Here is a 16804-nt window from a genome sequence, read left to right as displayed (position 1 = left end):
AAAGAGATTACATCAAACTGATAACGGATAACAACGGTGGCAACACAAGCACGCAGTCACCTGCACACAGCACCCTCCCAAGGCACGCTTTTACTCCCGCAAACCTCTCCCAGACGCGCCTGCCCTATATCAGGTAGAGCGGCAGTGGCCGCGACAGGGAGGGACGAGCGAGCCGCAGGCAGCCTGTTACCTCGAGACAGCCCCTGACCTTTCCCTGGCCTGTGCATTCTTAATAGCTCTGTGGAGAAACAGCACTATCTGGTGGAGAGAGGGTGTAAAGTCCTGCCAGGAGTCGCAATAGGCTTTATTCCATTATTGCAGCCACAATTGCAACTCTTTTTGACGTGTTCTTGCTCAAGGCTTATAAATGGGTTGACTGGGTTTTCCAGAGGATTTATTTTTTTTTATAGTCCCGTTCGCAGAGGAGTACATCTGGCTGAGTTTTTGCAAAACTAATGCTTATATCAATTTTAAGCACTTTCCTGAAAAACTGCTCAAACCTTGGAGAAATCTCAGCAAATTTTCAGGCTTTTCCAAGTTCAGTAATATGAAAGAAGGAGAGGGGATTTTTTTGTTGTTTTATTTTTTAAAAGAGCATAATTTCTTAAAGTTATACAAAACAGATACATAAGGAATAAAATCAGGCCTGCACGCAGGAGAGATTTTCAGAAACAACTTCATGTAAAGAATTAAATAAAAGCCAAACCCCACATTATAAACCCTGTGAAAATTGAGGAACTTTGACATGAATATGTTCCAAACATCATATATGTGAAGATGTTCACGAGTATATCCACTGAATTCCTTTGAATTTAATGGATATACTTGTGTAGCAATAGTTGAGTGTTAGTGGAATCAGTCCCTTCCTGGCAAGAAATCAAAGATTGCTGTCAAATGCTGACTATCTTTGAAAGTCAAATTATTATTTAGATATCTAATTTTGGAGGCACGGTTATGAAAAAAGCATCCTCAAGAGCATTTTCACTCCTGTCATGCTGCAAATGATCTTTAAGGGTATACCAATAGCTAATTCATTTTTTCTAAAGATAAAGAAAAATCCCAGTCTCACTGGGCTTGGTCCAGCCTCCAACTCCATTCCAAGGTTTCCTTTCTGTCCAGCCAATTTCCTATTAATTTATTCTTCACTCAAAAAGCATGTACCTGAGGAAGTTACTTAAGGCACTCCCAATGTTCTCTGTGAAATGTCTCAGCACAAGAGATCTTGTCAATGTGTGATTAATTAGCTCTCCAACTCTTGCTAGTGTAATTATACTTTTGGTACTCTTCCCAACCTCTTTTAAAAGAACATACTAAACACTAGCTCAATGTGTTAGCTTTCACTGGGAATAAATCTCTCAGAGTACATCTGCATGGATTTGCAGCTTTAAGGTACCTGATTCTGGCAGGCACAGGGATATGGTGACTTCAGTGCAGTGTCTACCAGCCAGCCTGTTTTCAGGTATGCACCTGGTTTGCTAGCCAAGACTGAAAACCATGATATCATACCTTCCTAGCAGTTCTTATCTGAGCTAGATAGATCACAGCTAGTTTAAGCATATCTGCATGGGCTACAAAAACATACCACCAGTTGCAGAACATATGCTTAGGTCACTTCTAGGCTAGAGATTTCTGGTTGTTAGGCAGGGCTGTAGAGCAGTATGATCCCAGACAAACACAGCTGTGCCAGGGACTCTCACCACTGTCAGGTTTTTTATTTAATATTTTATTGCTTGTGGATGGTGATTTTATTTTATGGATATAAAAAGCTTTAGCACTGTATGTCTCTCTGGTAAAATACAGCAGTACTTCTATAGTGGATACATATCCTGAATATGAAAATAGGCTTCCACTTGGTCTTGCCCATGTCTCCTCTCTGCCTTCACATGAGTATGCTGGCAGCATTCACTGTGGGTTTGCCATTTGCAGGATTGTTGCTATTCTATATGTGGAGTTGCTGGAGAAACTTGTGAAGGGTAAAACCCAGCTCTGATGTGTCCTTGGTTTATCAGCCCTCATCTTGAGAATTTACAACAGTTTTCTGGGGCAGGGAAATTTGGAGTTACCTGGCATTGCTCAGGACTATAGAAGGAGTCCACTGATATTCAGACTCAGTGGTTAGATTATCCTTGCTGGAAGCAATTTTGGGACAGAGTGACAAGGAAAGAATTCTGGAACGGATCAGGATGCAAGAGAGAACCCCTTTCCCTAGATCAGCCTCTCCACAATCTCTGGGCGAGCCTTGGAAGACTTTTTTTCCTGAGAGTACAGTTCACTCTCTTCATCAGGACCAGAAGAGGACAGGAACATGAAGGTCAGTCTTGCCTTTCCAGGCTGTTGCTTTCTTGAACAGCATGCAGAAAAAACCTCCCACAGTATGTATGCTGCTTGCGTGCATTATTTTGTATTGCATCAAAAATCAAACCAAACCACAAGGACAGGTACTTTTCCTTCCTTCCTTCTCTACCACATAAGCAATTTCAGGCAAGAAGCAAGTGTAGTCTAATTCTTAATGTGATTCCTTTCATGACAGGAAAGCTGATCCTTGGGTTGTCACAAACCCACAGACTGTGTTTTGGGGTCAGTTGTCAATTATCCATACTCCTGTTAGTTTTTGCTGTTTTTCTTTCTTTCCATAGAGTACCAAAGTATTGTTGCTTCTGAAAACTGTTCTTAATTTGAGGTGGACTTCCCTAAAAGAAACTCTGAGGGATCTGGATGTGTTTGCATCCAGGAAACAGAATTGACTCTCTGCTTTCTCATACACTGCAGGAGTGCAAGCCATACAACATACGGCAGGATACAGCATCCAGAAGAACAGGCTAGAAGGGCTTACTGTTCTGCTGATCTATTTAGTATGAGAACACCACAAGAAATTTGAAAAAGCATAAGGGAAACTCCAAGTCTGGACAACTTGCTATTTACAGGCCTGGCCATCACTGGATGTAGTAAGGTTACAGAGAAGATTGGCAGTATGTATGCACTTTATTGAAGCATTGCTAGGATTCATCCTACTGTCTTACCCAGGATTTGAAGCATCTGTCACTAATATATGTGATACTCCAAGGCAAACTCATTTCACAGTTGATAAGTTGCAGTGGAGTAATAAGTATGCTCAAGGTGTAACTATTGTTACCAGCTTCTGCTAATTGTTTTGATGATTTTAAATTATGCATCAGTTCAGTAGTATCAATGGAATGTAAAAAGAACAGGCTTTTCAGAAGTAGGTATTATCACAACTTCACAATGTAGATGAATGAGAAAGAGAATGATTAAAGGGCTACATTTTGGGAGTGCCCCTGAATTTTGAGTGCTTTAATTGTAAAATATCTGACGAGATATTTTGGGTATCTCAAGTTAAGTGGACAGTTTTGAGAATTTATTCTTTATCACCCGCTTAAAGTCATTAAAAGAGTCATTAATAAAACTGGTATCTTGTTATTCCTACAGCTTTCCTCTAGCCTTTTCCCATGATAGTATTTAAGTAGTGAAACATTTTAAAACTGATAAACTAAGGCAGAATAAAGGTGTGATGTAACAATTTACAGTATTTGCAGTATTACTACTCAGGACATGTAGGATATGCTGAGCTGTATTTTTTACTGGTTTCATTGATAAGTTACAATGATGGCCAAAGCTCAAAAAGGCATGTTTGTGAATAACACTGTACAATTTGAAATGTCAGGATTCAGGACTCTTCAGTAGACTTATTCCTGCACATGTCTTTGGAGAACTGAAATGTAGTACACAGCTACACAAGTATTGATATTTATGCCTCTGAAGTTGCAAAAGCCTAGTTTCATTTTCTAGTATAGGTGGCAGTTTTCAACTTTTTAAAGACAGGGACAGTCCAGAAATGGTTGTTGCTCCAACATACTTCTCATAAGGGAAGGAAGGGAGTCAATTCTGGGTGAAACCTTTGAGGTGTGGACTGACAGAGATGGCTTTCCCACGAACTGATGCCTAATGGGCCTCTATTGGCAAACACAGAATAGAAAACAGTTGACCACTAAACTGCCATGACTCACTCATGACTTTAAAGTTCACAAACAGAATAAAGGCACAAAGGCTTAGCAGGTCATAATTACTCCTCCACAGTTTATTTTACTTTTCTTTCTCCTTTTAATGTTTGTGGGTGTGGTTCTAAGTCAGTAGTACTCCATTTTTCTTCTGCATTTACATGCCTAAAACATATCCACCTCACTATATTTCCAGCTAAGTGCTTCATCTCTTTTTCTTAGTCCTTTCTGTTCCAGGTTGTAGAAGCTCTCAATAATGCAAAGAATGTCTTCCTTCAGTGTAATTTCAGTTTCTTCTAACACAGCACAAGAGGGGCAGAAAGCAAAAGATGTGATTCCACGAAGCAGAACACTTGCAGCAAGACAGGGCATGATCCACTACCATTACATACAGGTAATATATATGAGCCTGAGCAAAGCATGACATGTCTGAATCAGTGCTTCATAATTAGTAATTATACCTCTATAACCTCATAGATATCTACAAAACTTTCACACACCTATCCTCAAAGCACCCTCTTCACTTTCATACTTTTATTTTAGGATATGATAGCTATTCTATATAGGCAAAGAAAAATCATATTTTATCTGACTGGAAAACAGGTTTTCTTCCTCATGCAAATCAAAGAAAACAACAGGTGTTTTGTTTTAATTTTATCTGGATAAATTCAAAAATGCCTCTAAATTTATCTATGTTTAGCAAATAACTTTTTAAAGATATCTTTTATCATAAATATTTCTGCTTTTGGACATATCAGGTAATTTCGGGCAAAAAAGAAAGTACTATAGACTACAAATTTTCAGTATCTGAAACCAATCTAGTTGTCAACTGAAAATAATCTGTCATAGAATTTAAAGTTTTCATATGAAAACCAGTTTGTTTGGTTATTGGGTTTTGGGGTTTTTCAGTTTGGTTGTTTGGTTTTTTTAACTGTTTTTAAGGAAAGCAGACACTCCAAAAGAAATGTGTGAGAATTGACTGCCTTCATCTAAGTCTCATACGATTACAGTTATTTCTTGTTATCTGAATTTAAATAAACTAATAGAGGTATAGTTGCCCTGATGGTGCTCTTGTAAAGTCAAATAGATAACCAATCCAAAGGAATCAAATGTAGGGCTGCCAACTCTTAATAAATCCAAGATAGGACAAGTTATAAGAGGGATTTTTTCCAGGTAGTCTCAATGTTAATTAAAAAGTTAAAATTAGATTAGTTACAGTGCCTCTTTGAAAAAAAATATTAATGAAACCATGGCAGGATTTTTTTGTTAGTTTTGATCATAATTGTCAAAATAATTTGATGAAGATATATATCATAATTATAAGGACATGGCATTTTTCTGAAGTATTATTCAAGAAAAATGTTTCCCATCTCTAGTATTAATATAATTGAAGGAGTCTCTTGAGAGATTTTCAATATCCATGGTTTTAACATTCTATATGAGTCTGGGAAATCCAGTATCATTCACCCATCCCTAGGGGAAGAGAAAGGGATTCACTGCATCTAGAGGTCTAGGTGTGATGCTTAAAAAAGCAGCATAGAGAAAATACTAATTTTTCTGCTTTTGAATAACTCTACTATTTTTGTAGATATCACAGTCCCTATACCTTCATTTTTCATAAAATAAATAGTTAAAAGTATATATTTATTCATATAATGTAGTACATCATTGCTTCAGTTTTGTTTTCCACCATTTGTTTGTTTCAAGCTGTTTGTTTATATTGACATATCTTTGTATCCTTTTCAAAGTAATAAGATTTCCGTTTTGTGCCTTTGTGCTCCAGTTTGTATTTGAATTTCTTACACTAGATTTAGCCTGGGGAGAAATGTTGCCACTTTATTTATTAGGACAAACTCATATTTATAAATTAAAGGAGCAGTTCCTTTATGTACCTCTTCCTTCAACATATGGAATTCTCTTACACATGCTCCAAAAGAGAGAAAGCTGCAATCTGCAGTAAGGAGTCTTAAGGGAGAGAGGAAGGAAAGGGAGATTAGCAATTAGGTTAAAAACTGTAATAAGGTCTTATAACTAACAAGTATTTATTATCAAAAACCCAGCTGTTATCCAGTATAATCAAAGTAATTTAATCTATAATTCTAGTACATTTTTCATAGCTTGTGCCCATGTATTCGTAACTTTACAAAATACTTATTTTTGACTCAAACTTTTCTAGTTTTGCCAAATATTTTTTTATATAAAAGTTTGGGTAATATAATTCCAAACATTTCTAAATTATGCGTGGATTAATAACATAATCTTTTTCAGACATTTCAGTAGCATATTTTATGCCTGAGTATTTCAATAATGTCAGAGGACAGAAACATCACATCTAGTTTGTTTTGGGGCGGTTTTTCTTTTTAGTTTGGTGTGATCTAAGAAATGATAAGCCTGGAAAAATTAGTTTATTTATTTAAAGTTTTGAGTTTAAAATGAGTTTTCCTCAAGAAAACTTTGTCTAGGTTTCTTTTTCTTCTATCTCTAAAAGGATAGAAACTGACAGTTTCAAACACACTAAGATATCTAAATGTTAAAGTTCTGGTGTCTAAGGATGATGATGCCAAGATCGTGAGGCAAAGCTCCCATTTTACTTAGCATTTGTAAAACTACAGCACTGTACTGAAATACAATGGATTCAAATACTTACCTATATTATGTATTTTGGGAAAAAGTTCAGATGTCTTCTGCTGATTCAGAAATTTATCTGATGATTGGATCCACATGAGTATCTATCAGGAAAACAGACAAGCAGAAATGAGAGGCAGTTCAAATATTTCAAGTCTGGCTTTGAGTAAAAAAAACCACTGAATCTTACCTCATCCATCAGGTCATTAATGGAACAGTTCAGGTCTTTCACTGAAACCTAATACTCCTTACTCTGAGAATACAAGTCCACTGATGAGAGACAGCATTCAGAAGGGTGTTTGAAGTTGGCAGGCTGTGACATGTTGCCACTCGCCTCTTTCCATAAGGACAGTGCATCACCATGTGGAAAATAAAATGTGGATGGTTTTCTCTTTCTTTATTATTAGTGGATTACATGAAGTGGATGATAACATATTTATTGCAAGCTGTCTGAAATACCCTTTATAGAGATTCTTTTCCCAGCTTAGCAGGTGAGCGCTTATTTACCTCAGGAGACAACCTGTATTCCTATCACAGCTGTTCAGAAGCCATGAGGCTATCCAGTGAAACATATGTTCAGGTTAAAAATGCATCTGTAACTTCAGCAAAGTGCTTCAGATTTAAAAAGGACATGTTGTGCATATAACATTGTCTGAACTGGTTCTCCATTTGACATAAGCGAGTTTAGGGAGCTTCAGCTGAAGATAGCAGAGACTAAGCAGCAGTCAGTTATTGTGCTGGAAAGGCACAAATGCTCCATCCTCAATATATGGGAAATACAAGATTGATTTACACTGCATGAGTGAAGTACACACGTTCCTGGGAATCGTCCTGGGTAGGCCTGTTCTCTAGATTTGTCCTTCAAACAGCTGTTTGGTTTTGGTTTTTTATAGAATCAGCTAGGTTCGAAAAGACCTCTGAGATCATCGAGTCCAACCCTTGATCCACTACCACTGTGGTTACTAGACCATGGCACTAAGTGCCACATCCAGGCTCATCTTAAAAACCTCCAGGGACGGAGAATCTACCACTTCCCTGGGCAGCCCATTCCAATGCCTGATTACACTCTCTGCAAAGAATTTCTTCCTAATATCCAACATAAACCTCCCCTGGCAGAGCTTAAGACCATGCCCTCTTGTCCTACTGATAGCTGCCTGGGAGAAGAGATCAACCTCCACCTGGCTACAACCTCCTTTCAGGGAGTTGTAGACAATGATGAGGTCTCCCCTGAGCCTCCTCTTTTCCAGGCTAAACAGCCCCAGCTCCCTCAGCCTCTTCTCATAGAACTTGTGCTTGAGTCCCTTCACCAGCCTTGTTGCTCTTCTCTGGACCTGCTCCAGCACCTCAATATCCTTCCTGAACTGAGGGGCCCAGAGCTGGACACAGTACTCAAGGTGTGGCCTCACCAGCACTGAGTACAGGGGAAGAATCACTTCCCTGGACCTGCTGGCTGTTCAACATACCTGCCCATATCCTGCTTTACAAGACAGCGTCCCGAAGCTCTCTTAGGAGGGCAAACCAATATTTATTTCGTTCTATGGAAGGCGCTTCCAAACTCCACATGAAACTCACTCAGTACCTCCTTTAATGGGCTAAGCACTGGGACCTGCATCTTTGTGTTTCTCTTTCAACATTCCAATTCCTTTTTTTTCACAAGACACCTTATGGAAAAATGTTTCTTAAACTGTGCAAAAGAGTTCCAGCTAGGTACATAAGGGGGGAGTAGTGGGAGTACTCTTTGATATCCTGGGTATGACTGAGATAGTTTTGTGACACTGGGATATTGCCCATCAACAGCATTTATTTCTGTTGCAGAAGTAACACTGCTGAAGTATGGGTTGTTGCTTTATGTCGTTTTGTTTGACAACAAGTTGAGAACACAAATATCTCCATTTTTGGGGGAGCTGATGTTGAATTGCTGCAAACATTAAAATACAAAGAGACAAAACAAACAAGTTAATACAATTTTGTTTCCCATAGTGATTCTTTCTTGTTATCTGCTTTCTTGTCACACTACTGTCAGGTCTAATAACAGGCGTCAACTTCTACTCTGAATTATCTTCAGAATTTGTCTTGCGGATCTTTTCCACGGTGAAATCTTCAATCACAGCCTGTCCAAGATATAATGGAGCATCAGCCTGCTTTTTCAGTTATGACAGATGTATTCCGGCACCGCTCCTATTCATTCAGAATCTTGTAAGGATTTGTGTAGGTTTTTGCCTAAAACAACATACTGGTTGCTCTTATTTATCCCTGTTCACATAAACTCATGCTGTTGGTTTTCACTTTCAGGTTCCCACGCAGCCTGTCCCCACACTGCCTACAATGGCTCCTTCCTAACAAAATGTCAACACCCTTCTCTGATCACTGACTCTTAGAAGAAGGAAAAACTCCTTTCTTATGTTTTAATTCAAATACAGAAGAGTTTTTCCTATGCTGTCCTTATGTCTAGTAGCTCCCTGAAGGCACCTGCCCATCTGCCCATTTGGCTTCAGGCTCAAAGCTCTCCTTTCCTGTGACACCTACAAATACAAGAAATACCAGTCTGCTTTTCTTCTGACTATAGCTTGTCAGGATTTTGCTCCCTCACAGCAGCTCCCAGATCTTATGATATTATAGATGCAACAGTAAGGACCAAGTCAGCAAAAAGTATTTCATAGGAATAGAATTCTCTTCTTCTGAAAGGTCCACATACAAACCAGATTTGTCTAAATAATGTCAGACTAGGAAATAAAAAAAGTAAGAGACTTTCAAACTCTTACATAGGTGCCTTCTATACTTCTCAGTTGTGAACTTGTTAAATCCCTACCAAAAAAAGGTTTAAAGGATGAACAGCAGGCTTTCTAGTTTTACCAGCAGTAGTGAGCAAAACCCCCATAGTTTATGGGTAATAACTCTTCTCCTTCACTGAATGGCAGAGATCACTGTAAACCTACCGTCAAAGTATTTAAAGTGTCCCTTCCTATAGCAGCGTGGTATTCAAGCCATTTAATATCACCTTCACTCTCAAAGATTGATGACACATTTGTTAAAATACATCACTTCTGATCTGATCTTCCAGCAGTTCATTTATCTCACTTTTACTACCTACAACTGCCATTTGAAAGAGACTATTTTTAAATAGTCTCAAATTAATAAATATTGTCTAAAAAATACATCCAAACCCCCACGATCCCCTAAAGCCTGTATAAATCCTAACTGTAAAATAAGACTAACAAAAAATTGAATTGCAGTTTATTTGGTGAAATGACTAGTGAAAGGTGAAGTGGTCAGCTAAAATAAGAACTAAGCAGCTAATGGAAGAGTACTTTATTTAGGAATGTGAGGAAGTGTAATATGCTACACATATCCTAAATTAGGTCTTGAGGCACTGCAGAGCTATGACTGCAAAGTCATTGTGTGTATATGGGTGAGAGTCGGCAAATAGCTGTGATGGAAGCTCAAAGTTTCTCTTTAATCTTGTAATATGTTCACTGGTATTTTATTTACAGAAGCAATTACTTCTGGCTATATATAGTTAGCTACTGTAATAGTTATTTTACAGAAATAGCAACCGAGTTTTATGTGTGAACATTCTCCATTCACTGGAATTTTTGGAACTTCTTGTCAGAGAATGAGTGACCTGTGATGCTGCAGGATGACTGAGACAAATAAAAGCAACCATTTTCTATGCCTGCTAGTACTATTAAAGCTGAGGTTGCCATATCACAGTTTCTTGAACCTAACAGCATTGGTTTAAATTTAGCAAAGCTGAGACATTACATATGTTTATGTTACTTCCAAAATTTTGGCCTGGTTACAAAATACTCTGCACACTTTGAACTGAACAGATATTGAGACTGAGTCTGCAAGACTCATGGTAGTTGTTTTAAAGAATGATTCCTAGGATTGCTAACAGAGCCATTTTCCAAGTATTTTTAACAAACCTGCAGACTGCCATGCTAGTGGAAATACTGACACATTACAACCACAAACCAAAATCAATCTTTAACTTCTCCTGGGGAGGGCAGAAGGGCTGGATCTAAAGGGAAAACGTGTCTCTCTCTGCAGCCAAGAGCTGCACCTTTCTCTCATCTAGGATCAGGTTAATCCACCTCCATCTGCAGCTCTGATGAAGACCATGGAATTTCAGTCAGCTGATAAAGGCCTTATATGACTCTTATTTTCATCTTTACAGTTGTATGGATTTGGCCACATACATAAAAGCCCTCTCTTGGATTTTAAAGCACTAGCTTGCTTTTGAAGATGAGAAAAAAGAGTCAATAATGATTGAGAAAGACAGAATGTCTCTAAATGATAATCTGTATCAGGATATCTAGTACTATGACTACATTTTGACTACACATAAATTTTCTTGTTTCAAAAATTATCTACAGGTTGCTTGGTTAGAATTGTTTATTTAAACTGTCATGCCAGTAACTGACCCATAGTAAACATGGCAGACATCAGATACTGTCTGTACACTGATTGGAACTGCTCAAAATTTTTCTGGCAGGAATATTCCTGTAAAATCTGAGATTCTTATCCATTCCCTTTATGTGCTAATGCCTGACCGTATCATATCACAGTCATTGTTTATCCTCACAGAACGTTTTAGGAAATGTTATTAGTAGCCCATTTTAACAGTGAGGAACTGAGGCACAGAAAGAGTCACTCATCGAAGGTCATACAGGACATCTGTAGCAGAGGAGGAAATTGAGTCTGAGATTCAGATTAATGTTCCCTAGAATGAAGCCCTTTTCATAGCTTGCTGAAAGCATTTGATCAATTTGTAAGCACTTAAGTTGCAATTTGAACAGACGGGAATAATGGGCACATTTTGAGGCCCCTCCACTTGCCAACATCATCTCCTCTTTTCAGAAGTGATGGATTCTGTCCCTGTGTAACAAGACACGTGGCCTGGTGAATATTGAAGGTCCTGACCTGGGTGCTTCTGCATGGTCAGCAGAGGAAACTGGAAACTGATTTGCCTTTGAGGCATCCTAGTCCTACATATAGAAAATTGATAGGCATATACCCCATATACCTATGAGGTAAAATAAAGAGGAAAAGTGCTTTTATGGGGATAATAATACAGGAATAATATGTTTTGATAGTTCAGTGGACTAACTTTGAGTGAAGTACTTTAGTTCTGATTCTCCTGAATGTGACTTTTCCCAGAAAACTCTTGCAGCCTAGAAAAACATTTTCCATCATCTTGAGCATGCTTATAGACAGAAATTAGACCTCTACAAAAGCAGAATTGCCCTCTATCAATCCCTAAACCACCTTTGCTTCTGATTCTGAACAGACCTTCTCTTTGAAATAAATGCATGCAGTAACCCAGGAACAGTAGTCTACACTTCAGTCTAAACATCCTTTTGTATCCCTTAGCTTCCTTCCAAGATTTTATGCTTTTTCCATTTCCTTATGTATAGACATATGAGCATGCAACAAAGCTTTGTGAGTAATTTTGCAAAACAGTTGCTGGATCAACTGGGAGAAGAGCTACACTATCTTCCTTTCTGCAGATGGAGAGTTAACAGATCACGTATGGAATACCAATGGATTTTGAAGATGCTGGTATGGTTCTTTACATTTGCTCAAGGCATGTAATTTGTCTGTCCTTTCGTCCGTCACAACAGGGAAATAATAAGGCTGTGAGGATAAACACTGGTGCTTTCTGGAGCAATTCAGAAGCTCTTCAAACACACTCTGACAATAGGTACTTCATCCTACACGTCCGTAGGGACTCTGCATCATAAGGACCCTGCATCATCCATACACAAAGCACAGCTGCTGTAAACACACACAGAGCAATTGCTCAGCAGTGATCAGTGGATTCAGTGGGTGTTGGACTAAGAAAGTTGGTTGCAGGATCTTCTTCCAAGTGGAACTTAGGTTCTGAGCATAGAGAACCCTCATTTTGAGAAAGCACCATGATCAATACTGTATGGGGCACTCATAGTCTGCAATGGTGAAGGTCACATTAGTTTTCTGGATAGGCAGGTCATAAGCTAGAGAGAGGATCTAGCTGTCTGACGAAAGCAATGATGAGTGGAGAAAGTAACAGTGACCCGGAGTTTCCATTTACAAGTGCTTACCACCACACAAAATAAAAAATATTGGTGCTTTGCCCAGCTGACAAGTAGAAAATATAAATACAGTGCAAACTATTTCATGGCAGACCTCTGCTTCTGCTGATTGACAGTGTCAAATCAAATGGTTACTTAGTACAGATCACTCATATCACTGTTGGGCACAGAAGTGTTTAGGAGTCAGAGGCACAGATGAGGATGCCATCACACTGTATTTTTTTGTACAAACAGAGGCAGTGAGATGGTCTCTTGCTCACAGATCTTTCAATTTAAATATAAGGTAGGAAGAAACAGAAGAAGATAAAACCAAATAGGTACTAAAAAAGCACTTTTATTGTCAAGATAGAAAGTAGACTCAACACTGGCCAAGTTCTTCTAGGCCTTGTAGGCAAAAACAAATTGAGGAGGCTTTGAAATAAGCCATTTCTTTTTTCTTTTCTTTTTCTTTTTTTTTTTTTCAAATGCTCTTCAATCTTTATTGTTTGAAAAAGGCTTTTTCTAGTTAATTGGGAAATTACTGCTTTTTATTCTGTGAGGCCATGCAGACAGGTGCAGACAGATACAAGCAAACTCTGCTCATGCTCGGAGCTGCCCAGACATACGCTAGCTTCTGTCTAGAAGATGTAGAGTCATGCTAATGTGGCAGCATGCCCAAACTAACATACCCTGCTTCTCAGCAGTGCTCATTAGCTTAGGTTCATGCAGTTATCTGCTTCTGGACTGGGGCCTTCCGGTGTCTGACAAGCTAAGTGCGCTGGCAGAGTTCTCCTGCCTCTCTGGCCTCCTTTATGTACACATACCTTTATGTCATTACACGTTGTCACTTTTTGTTGAGAAATGGACTGTTAAAAATCACTGACTCTCTTTTCCTAGTTGCACTCCTAAGGAAACTTTTGCCAGTCTGCCAAGATGATGAAAACATACGAGAATCTCATGGTTCAGCTCACACCATCACCAAAGCAGCAGTAATGGCTGCAGAAGAAGCTAACTCACGAGCTGCCAAAGCGCCGAGGTAGGAAACAGGAGTATGGATTACATTCTTTATGAAGCCTGAGTACAGACCATACGACCCTCAGCACGTTCCTACAACATGGCCAAGAACCAGGTTGCACTCTCATACCATAAGTAATCCAGCATCTGCCCCCAGTGGCAAATTTTTGGGAACACTGTGAAAGACTAGATTTCCTCCAGTTCCCAAAGAGGAGAGAGGAAGACCCAGCAAATTGTCCCACCAGTTCATCTCCCTTCCTGACATTTCAGGTGGCATCAATTTTCCAAATACCAGAAAAAGAGACCACTGTTAGGACCCATAATCCATCTCCTAAACTAAATGACAAATTTGACTGGGTATATGTTGAATTATGTGTACTGTGGAAAAGACATAGGATTCAGTCCTCATTGGTAATATCGGATATGGGAAACTACACTCAATTTATCTTTTACCTGTCTATCAGATGTAGAAAATTGCACTCAGTAATATGAGAATGTTGCTGAGAATGCAATGTGAAGGACTCAGTGGGGAAAGGGACAATTCAGGTTACTCATCAGATTTTAATTCTGCCTCCTTGTGGTTATTTCACTAAGCTACTCTCACAATTTTCCATGGGATGTCTCCATTCATCAGTAAATATTTGCACAAGGGGCAGTATAAAGATTACACAAGGAGCTCTAAGCATGGCGCTTTTTTCTGGGTTTTGCAGCCTAAATAGTACTCTTTAAACACAGCTTTAAAAAAACCAAACATATCAGGCACATATATTTTTACAATAACATTTATACTAACATATATATATGAGAAATTTTACTGTGGTTATACCCCGAGTCTCTTTTGCAAGCAAGTATACACTTATTTGGTCCAGTCTGCAGACTGCTAGGAAGCTGAAGCTGCAGCTCATGCATTCCATTAGCAGAGCCTATTAGCTGAGGTTTACAGCTGCACTAGCTATGGCTACACAGCTTCTCCCCAGCACAGAGCACACGTGGATCTTTTTCTTGTAGGAGAGCACATACACAAACCTCCTGCTGAAGAATTTTTAAGCTGAGCTTGAGAAAGCATTCTATTCAGGGCAATACTGGAATAGGCTGACACTTAAGTCCTTCTGAAACCAGAGGGGTAATCTGTGTTTAAACTTAGTCCTATGCTTTAATCTGCTTTTTTACTATTTTGTTATCCTTAACAGAGATAAACATAAGCATGTGCTTTCCTGACTGGAGCATTGAAAACACTAACATGCAGCAGTTCAGACAGTGATTTACTGGTGTCAAGTCTAGCCCTTATCAAAGAACAATAACCTAAAGAACAAGCATTACGTCTAGGAAATATAAAGCTATTTTGCTTTGTGACTATATCACATTGCATTAGAAAGTAAATCCTATGCATGTATGATTGAAGTAATCTTACTGAAAACTATCCATATTAGGGAGTTTCAAATTTTATATATTTGAATTTACGTCTGGTTTCTTCTTTTGCGCTGAACTCTGAAATAATTGGGTAAGTGCCTTTTTAAGGGTTTAGAGAAACGTCAGTCTTAGTCTTTTTCAGCAGGGGTCACTATAAACAACTCTACAAAAAACTGCCAACACAGAATTTGTATGCCAGGACAGAAAAATTACTGATTATAGATAAGGAATGGTGTCACGGTAAGCGAGCATGAGAAAGAAATCATAACATTTATACATAGGTAATTTCTTTTAAAGCAGTTGTACAAGCTTAGCCCATCCTTACAAGAACAGTGACCTAATTTCAAACTATTTATAGAAGAGAAATAAAGTTGACTGCATGATATGTACTTAGACATAGGAATTTTAATGCAGTACATCAAAGGAGTCAGATGACACAGGCAGTATTTTTATATTCTGTAAAAAGTTGCACTCTAAGTATTACAAAATAGCATCAGAACAAGTATTTAAATATGATTATTAAGATATTTATAGTCACAATCTTTTGTCCTTAGATATATAGTGCACCGAGTTCCAATATTTATTTAAAGGTTGTTTTGGCACAAGAGTAGAATATGGTCTGAAATATAAAAAATCAGAACCTTATTTATTATAAAGGACAATGTTTTGCCTGAAAAACTGTCACGTTCTATCATGAATTCATGTTTCCTAATATTACACGAAATCACCCTTTGCTCTGCTCTTACTAGGACAAAAATCTAAGTGAATCAGCTCCGAGCGTGCAAACATTTACACACTTAATTACCTTTAAATATGTGAGAAGCCCTATTGAGGTCTGTGAGTCAGATCCTCAACTTGTGTAAATCACAGGCCCTATTTAAATCAATAGAGCTGTGACAGTTTATATCAGCCGAAGTTTTGGCACCAGAGATACAACCCTATGCTTAAAGACAAGTATGTGCAGAAGTCTCTCTCCAGGCCTCTGGAAACTAAAGAGGTCAGGTAAACTTCACGGAAAGAGAGAGGCTGCATGGAACATTATTGTGTTTAAAGTCATTCCAGACTGCTAAATACACATTTATTATAATGTCAAGATGAAAAATTATGAATCATTTACGTTTATTGCACCTTAGTTACATTGAAGATGGTGCCTTTCCAAGGCTGGAGGACAGCTGGCTCATAGTTATGACCACAAGTTGCAAATATTTATGATACGAAGCAGAAGACCTTTTAGGGTAATGGAAGCTTGAAAGACGGCTTTAATGTAACAGCCTACTTGCTCCACTCTTCTAGTGATGGCTCCAGAAACCAGCACCCATTAAACTTAACGCACAAGATATGGACTTCACAGGATCCTTGCTGAATGTAACTCAGTAGGTATGGACGAAAAAGATGCAGAGACTACAGGGAAATATAACCTTAGATGAAACTTTAAGGCAGGTGACTAACACTTGGATGCTTTTTCCAGCACTAGAGTGTGAAGGCTTATAAGGAAAGATAATGCAAGTTCTAGTGTGCATGGGTAAAAGAACATGAGCACCCTGTGTATATTGGGATCTATGTGCTCTTACCTACTCCGGGGGCTGAAAGGGCATGTATTTATTTCTGTGTGTTCTGCAGTCACCTTTGATACAGTACCTCAGCGTCACGCAACGATGATTTCTGCTTCCCAATACTTCTGTGAAA

General features: G+C 38.5%; 1 long non-coding RNA gene across 1 annotated transcript; it reads right to left on the bottom strand.

Moving 5' to 3' along the window:
• Window positions 1–4086: 4086 nt before the first annotated feature.
• Window positions 4087–16797, bottom strand: LOC108641789. The gene is made up of 3 exons (XR_001922263.1): window positions 16757–16797; window positions 6664–6745; window positions 4087–4312 (listed from the first exon to the last, which is right to left on the bottom strand). It is a non-coding gene; the product is annotated as an uncharacterized LOC108641789 (long non-coding RNA).
• Between the last annotated feature and the right edge of the window lie 7 nt (window positions 16798–16804).

The sequence above is a fragment of the Manacus vitellinus genome, unplaced genomic scaffold (genome assembly GCF_001715985.3).
Source record: "Manacus vitellinus isolate BGI_N305 unplaced genomic scaffold, ASM171598v3 scaffold_8_pilon, whole genome shotgun sequence".
In the NCBI taxonomy this organism is placed as follows: Eukaryota; Metazoa; Chordata; class Aves; order Passeriformes; family Pipridae; genus Manacus; species Manacus vitellinus.
The sequence above is the reverse complement of the archived record's forward strand: the minus strand, read 5'-3'. Positions and strand labels throughout refer to the sequence as shown.